The 14,262-nt window shown below is 37.5% G+C and overlaps 1 protein-coding gene and 1 pseudogene across 3 annotated transcripts in view; both read right to left on the bottom strand.

Moving 5' to 3' along the window:
* CAB39L (calcium binding protein 39 like) overlaps positions 1-14,262 on the bottom strand; it is a 127,952-nt gene that overhangs the window by 111,063 nt on the left and 2,627 nt on the right. For all 3 annotated transcript variants that reach the window (XM_023187404.3, XM_023187406.3, XM_023187405.3), the window contains exons 2-3: positions 2,213-2,350; positions 1,389-1,464 (exon numbers count right to left, since the gene is read on the bottom strand). The gene's annotated coding sequence lies outside the window, so the exon portion shown is untranslated. The remainder of the gene's footprint in view (positions 1-1,388; positions 1,465-2,212; positions 2,351-14,262) is intronic.
* Positions 13,531-13,630, bottom strand: LOC111523121 (annotated as a pseudogene).

Raw genomic sequence — 14,262 nt, 5'->3', positions numbered from 1 at the left:
ATTACAGACAATATGGATAAATCTCAAAATACCTAAGCTGAGTAAAAGCAAAACAAAAAAAATGAGTATTTATTTCTTGCCAATTCTTTTTTTAATGTACCTGGTCACTTTACAGCCTCTTACTCTTTATGTTTTATAATTCCTATTTTATTTATTGAACATATTAAACCATATACATATGTATGTATTTACACATACATACATACATACCTACAAGCTCTCGATCTGTTGCCCAGGCTGGAGTGCAGTGGCGTGACCATGGCTCACTGCAGCCTCGACCCCCAGGCTCCAGCAATCCTCCCACCTCAGCCTCTTGAATAGCTAGGACTATAGGTGCACACCACCACACCCAGCTAATTCTATTTATTGTAGAGACAGGGTTCCACTATATAGCCCAGGCTGGTCTTGAACTCCTGGGCTCAATCGATCCTCTTGCCTTAGTCTCCTAAAGTGTTATAAGTGTGAGATTGTAAGTGTGAGCTACTGCAACTGGCCATAAACATATTTATTTCATGTAATGTGTATTTCTAATAATTGAAATCTCTATAGATCTGTTTCAGTTGTTTGCTGTTTCTGCTGACTCTTGCTCTTAGTGTTTTGATTTTTTCCCCCTTGCTACATTTTGCAATTTTAAAAAATGTGAATGAGCTTACTTGTTAGAATTTTAACTACAATTATTTGACGACTGCATTGATAGTACATTCCTCCATGGAATTCCTCCAAGGACGATTTTTTATTGTTTTTACCAGGTACTTGAGAGTATTACAGACTGAGGTCCAATTTAAATTAAAATCCTCCACTTGTGGAGTTTTAGAAAGTATAAAAATGGTGTAAATTAAGGCCCCAAATTCAAGTGAATGTGAGCTGATAGCCAAGAATTATTAGGGAAGATTGTAAGTCTACCCAGAACTAAGTATCTTTGCAAGACAGTCTCTGATCAGGCTTCTTACCTTATATGGGACCCCAGGATCTTTTTCTCTAGTCTTCATCCTGCTCCTTACACAAAGCTTCTATGCCAACAGAAATCCATGGATGCCCTCAAAGTATTCAGTGACTTCAGCACCTGCTTATCTCACAGGATATATTATACTTGTTTTGTTTCTTGCCCCAGAAAGTTCCCCTTATTTTCTTAATGGGCTCATCCATTCATGTAAAAGGATATTTTTTATACTGAATCTAGTACTTCACATGGTTGGTGGAAGGAGGAATTCAGGCTCTCTAGTCTATCATACTGCTACAAATCAGTCTACCATTTCTGCAACTGCTTTATAAAATTTAAATACAATATTATATTTATTCCTGATACATTTTATTTTGGTATGTTGAGTATAGCCTACAGGTCTGTCAAGAGCACTTAAAATCTTGATTGAGTCATCATAGTAGCTTACCTTAGAAGTTGTATATCATTTGCAAATTTGTTTAAACCTTCTTAGCCTTCACCAAAGTCACTGATCACCACAGCTTCTGTCAAAAAGAAAAGCTTTAAAATTAATTTATAAAATCTTTATAGCAAATCCAACATATTTTCTTATTGCTCTCAGTTATATATTAAAATTCCAGTTGCAAATTAAATTTCCATTACAAATTACAAATTAAAACTCTCAGTTACAAATTAAATTTCCATCATAATCAAATACTAATACATCAAATTAAAACAGGTAAATTTTCATATCCCAATAACTTCAAGTGGCAGACCTTTCAAACAGTAGTATTGAACTGAATGAAAAATATATTTATCATCAAGGGAAACCAGTAGAAGTATAAAGCGTTGGCTTGGGTAAAGGGGACTCTAGTACCTCTGAAATCTCCAACAGCCCCCACCTTCAAAAGGAAGAAACATAATTTATTTAAACTAGTATCTTAAAGGTCGGTGTTTACAAAAAGGCTGTGCGAAGGCTTTCCTGACTGAAGGATACTTTCTTCCCCTTAGATATTCAGTAAAATTTTAGCTCTTTCACATTTCTGTTGCTTCATAGCACAAAACATAGAAGGGCACTGAAGGGTCATAAAGGGAAGCTTTGATAGGTTTCTTGCTTTTAACGACATCATGAAAATCCATACCTGCTAGATTTTTTTCTTTTCTACTTCATCACTTTTAGTTCACACCTTTACTAATTTCAGTCACCAACTGCAATTTCTGTAAAGTCTATCTCCATCACAAGAGTGTGTATGTGTGTGCTTGTTTCCCCATCAGAAATAAAAGAAAACTTACACTTCTCTCCTTTAGCGCATTGCTCTTGCATGAAGAATGAATAAACCACTGATTTGGGGTTTGCATCTTTATGTTCTGAGCAGCAACTTAGAACGCTTTGCTCCTGATATTCTTTCTTCTCAGTATTTGATGGATATCCTGCAATAACGTAGGAAAAACAGCACAGGCTTTGGAGTCACATCAATCTAGGTTTAAATTTCAATCTTCTACTTAGTAACTGGCTAATCTGAAGCAAATTTTTAATCTCTCTGAACCTAGTGGGAAAATAAGATGGGTCTCAATGTATAGCTGGAAGAAACAAATGATATAGCATCTATACAGTGTCAGCAAAGTGCCCACCATATAACACAAACTCTATTATGTTAGCTTTCCTGTGTAATTTTATGCTTCATTTTCACTTTACTCAGTCAAAGGAATTTCCAGACTAAATTTTAAGTTATAGCCTTGATAAATTTTATGGTTTTGTCCAACAATTATCAACATTTTAGGCCAGGTGTACTGACTCACACCTATAATCCCAGCACTTTGGGAGGCCGAGGCAGGAGGACTGAGCCCAGGAGTTTGGGACCAGCCTGACCAATATAGTGAGACCTTGTCTCCACAAAAATAAAATTTTTAAAAAATGAAAATATTTTTCAACACTTAATGCTTTCAAAATAGCAGCGCATCAATAATACTACTACTGAATATATCCCACCAAGAAAGTACATTTCAAAATCTATGTTATAGAGTCACTAGAATTTGTTCCTTTTTGTGTGTGGTTATGTCACCAAAATGTGATATAGTCACGTAAACTTATTTCAGTTCCTTTTCAGATTTTTCTTTCATTCAACCTTTTTATTTAATCCCACTTTTGAATATGTACACATACATGATGATTTAGGGTTAAAACTACAGAAACAACTTCTATTTAGAGAAATCTCTCTTCTGTTGTTGGCACCTTTACCCTGCTCCTTCCTTTTGTGGATAGACTCCACAATTTTCAATGCCTTTGTTTTTTCCACTTCCTAATGTATTCTACAGCTCATTCTCTGTTGGTATATAGAGACTTTCTCCCTTCTTTTTTATGACCTCTATGGAAAGAGGATGACTTGGAAGGGGCACCATCTACCTGGAGACTGTTGCACTGTCTGGATACACCTCAGTTTATGCAATCAGTTCTCTATTAAGGGACATTTTGGTTATGTCCGATCTTTTGCAAATGCAAGTAATATGCTGCTGTGACTAACCTCCCTTTGACTATTCTCTCCCACGCAGTTTATGCTTATGTATTCTTACCAGCACTGTATCAAAGTACCTATTTCCCCACAGTCTACAGGGCATATTGTGTAACTTTTGGATTTTGTTGAGAAACACTTTAGCATAGTTTTAATTTGTATTTTTCTTTGTATGACTGAAGGTGGAATATCTTTTATTTTATTTTTGAGATGAAGTCTTGCTGTGTTGCCCAGGCTGGAGTGCAGTGGCACGATCTGGGCTCACTGCAGCCTCCACCTCCCAGGTTCAAGCAATTCTCCTCCCTCAGCCTCCCCAGTAGCTGGGATTATAGGTGCTCACCACTATGCCCAGCTAATTTTTGTATTTTTAGTAGAGGTGGGGTTTCACCATGTTGGCCAGGCTGGTCTTGAACTCCTGACCTCAAGTGATCTGCCTGCCTTGGCCTCCCAAAGTGCTAGGGTTACAGGTGTGAGCCACCACGCCCAGTCTGGAACATCTTTTATATGTCTGTCATGTGCATTTCTTTTTCATATCTTTGACCCATTTTCCTACTGGGTTGATGGTCTTATTCGCCTGGAATTTTAGGAAGTTGTTTTCACCAAGGAGGTTAGTTCTTTGTGATGTCCAAATATTTTTCTCCGTTTTGTTGCTTGCCTTTTGACTTTGCTCATGGCATTTTTCACCATTTAAATACTTTTTTATTAATATAGTAGGATTTACCATGGTTTTTTTTTTAAGAATGAGTCATAGTTATAAAATCCTTGATTTACACTTTCATAGACTTTAAATTTGCTGTTCCATGGCTGTTTTGCTTTGTATGTTGCTGTTTAGAAGTCTGTTGCTAACCTCTCCTTTCTGTCTGGAAGCCCAGAGGAATTTTTCTTCATCACTTTGAAAGTCCAGTTGTTTTACTAGGACATGACTTGGAACTAACCATTCTGGATCAATTTTCCCAGTACACAATGAGCCTTTTCAACATGTAGATTGGAGTCATCTCTTATTTCCAGAATGTTTTCATGGACTGAAGCTTAACTATTAGCTTTGCTATTGTTTTTTTCTTCTTAGGAACTCTACTTTTACTTATCTTCTATATTAATCACTTTCTACTACTTTTTAACCTTTCTTCATTTAATTTTCATTCTCTTAGTTGTTTGCATACCTTTTCTCAATGCTCCTTATATTCAGTCTAGTCTTTTCTATGTACCTTGGAATTTAGCTACATTTTTTTCTTTATGATTTCTTTTTTTTTTTTTTTTTTGAGACAGGAGTCTCTCTATATTGCCCAGGCTGACCTCAAACTCCTGGGCTCAAGCCTCTCAAATAGCTGGAACTACAGGCATGCACCACTGCATCTGGCTTTAACTTCATTTTAAAAGCCAATTTTTCTTCTGATTCATTTTATTTCCTGGGTTCAGTAAATTCACTTTTCATATCTTCCTCTTTTTGTCCATTTGTTTTGCAGTTTTGAATTTGGATTTGAGACTTTTTATGTCTACAAATGCTAGTTTAAGGATATTTTAAATTCTTGTGCTGTAGTTTTGTTCTGTAGTTTTCCTTGGTGCTATAGTTGGATGTTGCAGGAAGACTTTTCATCAGCTAAAATTTTTTAAAAACTTTTTTTCTTATTTTTTGTAGAGACTAGGTCTCACTATACTGCCCAGGCTGTACTTGAACTCCTGGGCTCAAGTGATCCACCCACCTTGGCCTCTCAAAGGGTTGAGATTACAGCCGTGAGCCACTGTGCCCGGCCCAGTTGAAATGTTTTGACTATCGTTTTGTTTTCTAGCTAAAGTAACTTTATATAGATGTTGCCTGCCATCTTCTGTTCATCTTGAAGTATTTTATTTTTCCTAAACCAGATATAGTTGTGTACAGGCAAAAGCAAGGAATTTAGATGATTTAACTGGATTTCTTAGTCAATAGTACCTAATAAAGTGTTTTTTTGTTTGTTTTTAATTAATGACTCCTTTTTGGGTGGGAGAAATGATTATCTATTTTTTATTATGTTTCACCAAGATTCTTAATTTCTACTACCTCTTCTCTTTATCACCAAGGCTCCAGGTAGATGGTGATCCTTCCAAGGCACCCTCTTTCCTTTCCCCAGAAGCAGTACTTTCCCAAGACTGCCTCTTTGGTTTCATTTTCTTTTCTTTTTTTTTTTTTTTTTTTTGAGACGGAGTCTCGCTCTGTCGCCCAGGCTGGAGTGCAGTGGCCGGATCTCAGCTCACTGCAAGCTCCGCCTCCCGGGTTTATGCCATTCTCCTGCCTCAGCCTCCCGAGTAGCGGGGACTACAGGTGCCCGCCACCTCGCCCGGCTAGTTTTTTGTATTTTTTAGTAGAGACGGGGTTTCACCGGGTTAGCCAGGATGATCTCGATCTCCTGACCTTGTGATCCGCCCGTCTCGGCCTCCCAAAGTGCTGGGATTACAGGCTTGAGCCACCGCGCCCGGCCGGTCTCATTTTCTTTCAAGTCTCTTATTTCGTCTAATGGATCTCACACCTCTTCTCACTTCCCTATTCAGGGTGGGGCTTTCTCTTTCTCAGAATTAGCTGTATTCTGCTACCCACTAGGTCCCGCAACCTCTCCTCTTTTTTAGTTTCCACCTCACTCGCCACTTCTCCATGGATTCTGCTAGACTGCAGTGTTGATTTCCCTGCATGCCCACAGACATTTTGCTAGCTATTAATGTATGCTTACGTATCAATAAATTTGTATGGCTCTTCTCTTGTTAATCTACTGTTAGTTCAGTTCAGCCAACTCAGTTATCAAACATTCAAAAGGGAAATTTAAGCTTCCCTGCAAATTGCTGGTTATTATTTAATATTACTATTACTTTGACACAGGGTCTCACTCTGTTGCCCAGGCTGGAGTGCAGTGGTGCAATCACAGCTCACTGTAGCCCTGACCTCCTGGGCTCAAGAGATCCTCCGACCTCTCAGCCTGCTAAGTACCTGGGACTACAGGCCTGTGCCACTATGCCCAGCAACTTTATTTTATTTTTTATTTTTTTTAAGAGATGAGGTTTCACCATTTTGCCCAAGCTGGTCTCAAACTTCTGGGCTCAAGCAATCTTCCTGCCTTAGCCCCGCAAAGTGCTGTGATTACAGGCATTAGCCACCATGCCCAGCTGGTATTATTTTTATTAGTGTTCTACCTTGCACTTAAAAGTATGTTTAAGCTTCTACCTGTCAGTTTCAAGGGCTATCTTTTTGCTCCCAGCTAATTCCTAAGAGGCAAACAACCTTATTCTACTTCTCATTCACCCTCCTCTTTTCCTCCCATTTTTTTTGTGGGTTATTTCTACAATGTCAGACCATGTAATATTTACATACTATTTTATCATCATTATCCCCATCTTTTAATCTTGATGCTACACACAAAATATATTCAATTTGCTCACCACCAGATCTTATGTTGAAGATTTTCCAATCATTTCCTGGTTGTCTGAAATCTGTTCTCTAATATACCCTTCAGAAGGATTCATGGGAACAATTATAGCCATTTTCCTTGAACTATTTCATATTCATAAGTGTTTGTCAATGCCCTGAATTCTTGAAGGGTAGTTTGGTGAGATAGGAATTATTTTATTTCTTTGAATAAATACTTTCTTAATACCTGACATAAAATGTTGCCACCAAAAATCCAATCTGATTTTCTTTGCAAGTGATCTGCTTTTTATTTCCCCCATCAATGCAAAAAGGGTTTATTTTTTAAAATTCAGCAATTTTACAGGACCACATCTCAACGTTAACTGTTGTGGGTTAATTTCTCCAGGTTTACAGGGTGGCTTTCAACATATGTTACATTTAAACCTACTTTAATGTTAAGCGTTCTTGAATTATATTCCTAATAGCTGTTCTGGTCCATTGCTTTGGCTTACTTTATGTGTAAAATAAGTAACATAAAATTTACTGTTTTAAAGTATTCAATAAGTGGCATTAAGTATATTCAGTGTTACATAAACATCACCACAATCCTTTGGCTTACATTTGGGGAACTCCATTTATATTTATTCTGGCTCTCTTTGCCAGTCTTGTCACCTCTTGACTCCTTTTAAAAAATATTTTTATTTTCTTCATTTTTCTATTTTTCTTATTGTACTTTCTGCGATGTATATGCTCTCTTGGTTTCTTCCTAACGTAATTACCATTTTAAACTGTCTCCTTTTTCTTAATCTTTTATTAAGTTTTGTCTGCTCTCATTGCACCTCCTTCTATGGTCTAGCCATCTCACTTTTTTTTTTTTTTCCTGAAAACATGGAAAACGGTGAGTTTTATTTACTTTTTTATAGTTTCAAGTTTTCTTTTAGATTTGGGGGTACATGTGCAGGTTTGTTACATGGGTATACTGTGTAATGATGAAGTCTGGAGTATGACTGATCCTGTCATCCAGGTACTGGGCATTGTACTCAAGAGTTAGTTTTTCAACCCTTATTGCATTCCTTGCCTGCATAGTATTCCACGGTTTATATGTAACCAGTCCATCCCTGATGGACACACAGGTTGATTCCACATCTTTGCTATTGTGACTAGCACTATGATGAACATATGAGTGCACGTATCTTTTTGGTAGAACAGTTTCTTTTGGATATACACCCAATAATGGGATTGCTGGTCAAATGGTAGTTCTGAGTTCTTTGAGAACCCTTCAAACTGATTTCCACAGTGGCTGAACTAATTTACAATGCCACCAACCGTGTGTAAGTGTTCCTTTTTCTCTGCAGCCTTGCCCACATATATTGTTTTTTGACTTTTTAATAACAGCCATTCTGACTGGTGTGAGATGATGTCTCATTAAGGTTTTGATTTGCATTTCTCTGGTGATCAGTGATGTGGAACATTTTTTCATCTGTTTATTGGCTACTTGTTCTTTTGAGAAGTATCTGTTGATGTCTTTTGACCACTTTTTAATGGGGTTTCTTTTTTTGCTTGTTAACTTCCTCATAGATTCTGGATATTAGACCTTTGTCAGATGCATAGTTTGCAAACATTTTCTCCTATTCTATAGGTTATCTGTTTGCTCTGTTAATAGTTTCTTTTACTGTGCAGAAGTTCTTTAGTTTAATTAGGTCCTACTTGTCAACTTTTGTTTTTGTTGCAATTGCTTTTGAGGACTTGGTCATAAATTCTTTCCCAAGGCTGATGCCCAGAATGTTTCCTAGATTTTTTTCCTAGGATTCTTACAGTTTGAGTTCTTAAATTTAAATCTTTAATCTATCTTGAATTGATTTTTGTATGTGGTATAGGGTAGAAGTCCAGTTTTGGTCTTCCACGCATGGCTAGCCAGTTATCCCAGCACCATTTCCTGAATAGGAAGTTCTTTCTTCGTTGCTTCCTTTTGTCAATTTTGTTGACAATCAGATGGCTGTGGGTGTACAGCTCTATTTCTGGGTTCTCTATTCTGCTCCATTGGCCTATATGTCTGTTTTTGTACCAGTACCATGCTGTTTTGGTTACTGTAGCCTCAAAGTATAGTTTGAAACAATCTACACATTTAACAGCACTGAATGTGTAGATTGTTTCGGACAGTATGGCAATTTTAATGATACTGATTCTTCCAGTCGATGAACATGGAGTGTTTTTCCATTTCTTTGTGTCATCAATGATTTCTTTCAGCAGTGTCTTGTAGTTCTTGTATAGATCTTTCATCTCCTTGGTTAGAGGTATTCCTAGGCAGAGTGAGTGAGTGAGTGTGTGTGTGTGTGTGTGTGTGTGTGTATGGCTATCGTAAACAGGACTGCATTCTTGATTTGGCTCTCAGCTCCAACATTATTGGTGTAGAAACGCTACCAATTTTTGCACAGTTTGTATCCTGAAACTTACTGAAGTTATCAGTTCCAAGAGCCTTTGGTGAAGTCTTTAGGGTTTTCCAGGTATACAATCAGACCAACAGCAAAGATAGTCTGACTTCTTTTCCTATGTAGATGCCTTTTGTTTCTCTTGCCTGATTGCTCTGGCTAGAACTTCCTACCTATCTCATGTCTGAGCTATTCTTATTTCTGATTTATGTGGTTCTTTCAAAGATTTCATCTTTTCCTTAAATTCTCTTAGCTTATTCTGAAATATTTAAGATTGTCATTTTCATCTGCTTTGTGGCCACATTTTTGGGGTATGTTTTCATAATCTTATGTAATGTTTTATGGCTTATTTTGATGATTTTCTTATAATAATTTAGTAGATATATTCCATTTTCCCATATATTTATATAACTATATACTAAAAGGAGGTTCCAGGCTAGGTATGGTGGCTTATGCCTATAATGCTAGCACTTCGGGAAGCCAAGGCAGGAGGATCACTTGAGTCCAGGAGTTTGAGACTAGCCTGGATAACATAGAGAGATGCCATCTCTACAAAAAATTAGCCAGGCATGGTGGCACGTATCTATAATGTCAGCTACTCTTTAGGCTGAGGAGGGAGGTTCACTTGAGCCTGGGGGGGTCAAGGCTGTAGCAAGCTGTGATCATGCCACTGTATTCCAACCTGGGAAACATAGCAAGATCCCATCTCTAAAGAAAATAAAAAGGAGGTTCCTATGTTACTGTATGGACTTGCTGGAGTTTTAAAAAAAATTTATTTCTTAGTGGAATCTGGTTGTTTCCAGTTTTGGCCAATTACAAATAAGATTGCTATAAATATTTGCAGAGCAGCTAATATAGGTTTTCATTTCACTTTTCATCAGAGAAGCACAATCATCAAAGGGGAAATCAAAACTACAATGAGATACCCCTCCATACCTCATATAAAGGCTAAAAATTTTAACTGATAATGCCAAGTGCCGACAAGGATGAAAAACTACTGGAACTCTCTTATCCTGCTGGTAGATTTCAATCTAGAGTGGGCTTGCTAGATCATGTAATAAGGATATGTTTAATTTTATAACAAACTGTCAAATTGTCTTCTAGGTGGCTGTACTATTTGCAGTCTCACCAGCAAGACTAAGGTTTCTCCTTGTTTTGTATGCTTGCCAGGAAATGTATTGTTTGTTTTGACATTCTGAGTAACAGGTTGTGTACTAGTATCTCACTGTGGTTTTAATTTGCATTTTTCCAATGATGGTGGTTTTAATTTGCATTTTCCCAATGACTATTCTATACTTTTTTCATTTAACACAAAATGGTAACTACTTTCCTATGTCATTCAGTAGTCTATGCCACTACCCTTTGAAAACGTTCCTTTTAAAAGACTGAAAAATATAATGATGGGATGTGTCATAATTTATAAAACCATTCTTCTACCATTAGATATGCTATTTCCAATTTTTCACAAGTACAAAATTACACTGTGATTATAAAGCTTTGATTCTATCTCTACTTCCTTACAAGTTTCTTAGAAAAGGTCAAAAGGTGTATGAACTTTTGTTTCTTGATGCATTTTGACAAATTGCTTTCTAAAAAAGTTATACAAGTGTAGTTTTGTACAAACAGTGACTAAGGATTTCTATATCCCTATATCACATACTATATTATTTTAAAGAGGTTTAAGAAATAATTTCATTATTTCTTTAATTACAATTGTTTTTCATGTAAACCATTTGTTCTTGTTATCATAAGCATATTTATGTAGTTTGTTCATTTTCTATCAGGGTATTGATGTTTTTACTTGCTGATTTCTAAGAGATGAGCACATTCCCCAAAGGTATAGATTACACTTTTCATGTAAAGCCTAATAGGCCTACTCTGGCAGCTTCTCACTCCGTTCTTTATTCAACTTGAAATATACTTCAAATGAGCAAACATTTATCAAATGTCAACTGCATACAAAACACTTTGTTAGACTCCAGAAGGAATCCTGCCTCCCAAGGAGTTATTTTGTTTCTCACATTATAAAATATGCATACATTAAGAATTTGAGTACAGCAAACCCTTGAACAATGGGGATTAGAGGTACACTCCCTAGCCCATGCAGTCTCCTGTTCCCCCAATAACTAATAGCCTACTGTTCACTAGAAGCCTTACTGATAACATAAAGAACACATTTTGCATTTTGCAAAATATAGAACATTTTCCCATCTGCAGGTGTAGCCGCAGCTTCATGAATTTTCTTTCTTCTTCTTCTTCTTCTTTTTTTTTTTTTTTTTACAATGATCCTTATGTTGGATTCATTTATCTTGAAATGGCAGGCAAAAGCAGCTTTGGACCTTAATCTACAGTACATATGAAGCATTTAAACTGTTTCTTTTAATGTCATGACTTTTCTCTGCTTCCTGCAGGGACTTCCAGCATCACTAGAGGTACTTTGTATGGGTCCCATGGTGTTATTCAAGGTTTATGGTATTGCACTAATCATGAAAAATACGTGAGAACTGCAAGATCACTTTACACTGCCATGCACAATTTACTGGAGAGATGAGCTGCTCACATGGAGATGATCAGCATCACAGGGCTTTTCAAGCAGATACTCACAGCACTTCACTTCACTACAATAGCAACCAGAAAGACCTACAAAATTATTATGGTAGTACAGTAAGTACCACAGTCATTTACCATGTACTGCAGTCATTTATGCAGTTATGGTTTAATACTGCATCCTTACACTTTACATTTCTCTCCACTACTAATGGTGCCAAGTACAATCTGCATTTGTGTAAGTTTTGGTAAATTTCAATTTTTTTATAAGAGATTTGTATATATTTTACGGTAGTAAATAAAATACACCAATATCTACATATATTTTATGCATTCATATCTTTTTCTTAGTTTTTTCAATATTTCTAGGCTACATGGCTCATCTGTGAGTTTTTTCAAACTGTCACAAATCTCCAAAAAAAATTTCCAACATATTTAATGAAAAAATGTTGTGTATGAGAGGACCCAAATAGGTCAAACCCATGCTGTTCAAGGGTCAACTGTATAGAGTAAAAAAAGATTGTGATTGAATGAAACCTGTCTATATTTCAAGGAGGCGGTCAGGTGCAGTGGCTCGTGCCTGTAATTCCAGCACGTTGGGAGATGGAGGTGGGAGGATCACTTGAGCCCAAGAGATCAAGACCAGCACACATCTGTGGTCCCAGCTACTAGGGAGGTTGAGGTGGGAAGATCACTTGAGCCCAGGAAGTCAAAGCTGCAGTGAGCCAAGATCACATCACTGCACTCCAACCTAGATGACAGGGAGACTTTGCCTCAAAAACAAACAAAAAGGAGGAAGCTGTTGATCTAAGCCTCAGTTACTTTCAAAAGAATGTGGTCTGGACGCAGTGGCTCATGCCTGTAATCCCAGCACTTTGGGAGGGTGGGTAGATCACCTGAGGCCAGGAGTTCGAGACCAGCCTGGCCAACATGGTGAAACCCGTCTCTACTAAAAATAAAAAGATTAGCCGGGCCATAGTGGTGGGTGACTGTAACCCTGTTACTCAGGACGCTGAGGCAGAAGAATTGCTTGAACCCAGGAGGCAGAGGGTGCAGTGAGCTGTGATTGTACCGTTGCACCCCAGCCTGGGCAACAGAGCGAAACCATGTTTCAAAAAAAAAAAAAAAAAGTGATTTTTGGCTGTGGGAACCATTTCTACAGAGAGAAATGCAAAGTACAAAGTAGGCCCCAGGACTGCAAGTAACAATATAGGCCACAAGCACAGTATTTGAAAGGCACAAGTTACCCTCCACTCTCCACAATATAACTGTCAGGAACCTAATAGAACAATTAAAAGCTCATGAAATCCTAATAGCAGTGATATAACTGTTACTTAAAAGTTTTTCCTGTGACAATGTAAAAATGACCTTTAAAAAATTAAGGTAGTGAAATAAAATCCTACTCCTACTACCACTTGCAAATATTGGGTCCCCTACCATAACACATTTTACCCTTCAATTTAAGCATGTACTATAAAACAGTAGGATGTGAAGCAGTCATCTTGGTCCACAAGATTCAGCTGCATTAAGAATGGCAGAGCAATATGCTAGGGGCATGGGCCCCTGACAACTGTGTGTAGGAAAGCCACCTGATCAGCTCATATTTTTCCATTGGAAAAAATTGTATTAAGGTCACAATTATTTTTAAATTTCTCCATCACAGTAGCCAAACCTCTATCGTAAGTAACAGAAATTCCAAACTGAGGAATGTGGGCTTTGTGAATAATACAATGTCATATAAAATGTTTGGTTTTTTTAAATACAGAATGCTTTGCAAATTTGCATGTAATCTTTGCAGAGGAGCCATGCTAATCTCTGTATAGTTCCAATTTTAGTGTATTTGCCGCTAAGGGAGTACTAAGATTTTTTTTTTTTTTTATTTCCTGGCTCCTAGAAATGATAAAATGTTTTTTATTTTAAAACTTCTTTTTTTTTTGAGACAGAGTCTAGTTCTGTGTGCAGTGGCACAATCACAGCTCCCTGCAGTCTCAACCTCCTGAGCTGAGGTGATCCTACCTCAGCCTCCCAAGAAGCTGGGACTGCAGGCACATGCCTCCATGCCTGGCTAACCTTTTGTATTTTTGGTAAAGACAGCATTTTACCATGGTGCCCAGCTGGTCTCTATCTCCAGGGCCCGAGCAATCCCCCAGCCTCGGCCTCCAAACTGCAAGGATTACAAGTGTGAGCCACCATGCCTGGCCTAAAATGTTTTTTTAAAAAAGAAAAATAGAAGCTAAATTAAGGCAGTGACCGTGAGAGTAGAAAGATGAAAAGGAAAGGCATTTTGGAGACTGAAGCTACCCAGCTGGACAAAAGAAAAAGGTAAGGATTTGAAGTTTTAAATCTTAACCACATAGAAGATGCCTGTACCCACTTTGGGAGGCCGAAGTGGGCAGATCACTTGAGGTCAGGAGTTCGAGACCAGCCTGGCCAACATGGTGAAACCCTGTCTACATTAAAAACACAAAAATTAGCTGGGTGTGGTGG

This window comes from Piliocolobus tephrosceles, chromosome X (assembly GCF_002776525.5).
Source record: "Piliocolobus tephrosceles isolate RC106 chromosome X, ASM277652v3, whole genome shotgun sequence".
Lineage (NCBI taxonomy): Eukaryota > Metazoa > Chordata > Mammalia > Primates > Cercopithecidae > Piliocolobus > Piliocolobus tephrosceles.
The sequence above is the reverse complement of the archived record's forward strand: the minus strand, read 5'-3'. Positions and strand labels throughout refer to the sequence as shown.